The following is a 582-nucleotide window of genomic DNA, read 5'->3' on the forward strand; positions in this document are numbered from 1 at the left end:
GGTATTCAGATTTTTTTTTTTTTTTTTGCAAAGTGAAAAGTGCATGACATAAAATAATTGCAAAGATAGATTAAAGTTAATAAATAGAGAAAAAAAGTACAAAATGTATAAAAAATTATAATAATAAAGCACAAATTTATAATTTGAATATTGAAAATTAAAATATAAATAGATATTTTTAGATTTTTTTTATCTTTTTGTTTTTTTTAGGTTTTCAGATTTTTTTATTTGGACTAACTACATTTTTTTAAATGCAAACACAAAACTACATTAGAACAAAAATGCAGAAACAGATTCATTTAAATTAATAGTAGTTGCAAAGACGGATTAAAGTTAGTAAATAGAGAAAAATGTAAATAAATATATTAAAAAGAATAATAATAAGTCACAAATGTCTCATCCAGCTCTGGGAAATGCAATTATGGGGAGTGAAGACAGTTAGATATTATAAACATTAACATCAACCTTTTTTTTTGGTTTTCAGATTTTTAGATTACAGTTAATAAAGAGAAAAAAGTAAATAAATATATAAAAATTAATAACAATAAATCACAAATGTATAATAAGAATATTAAAATATAA

The sequence above is a fragment of the Garra rufa genome, chromosome 10 (genome assembly GCF_049309525.1).
Source record: "Garra rufa chromosome 10, GarRuf1.0, whole genome shotgun sequence".
NCBI classification, from domain to species: domain Eukaryota; kingdom Metazoa; phylum Chordata; class Actinopteri; order Cypriniformes; family Cyprinidae; genus Garra; species Garra rufa.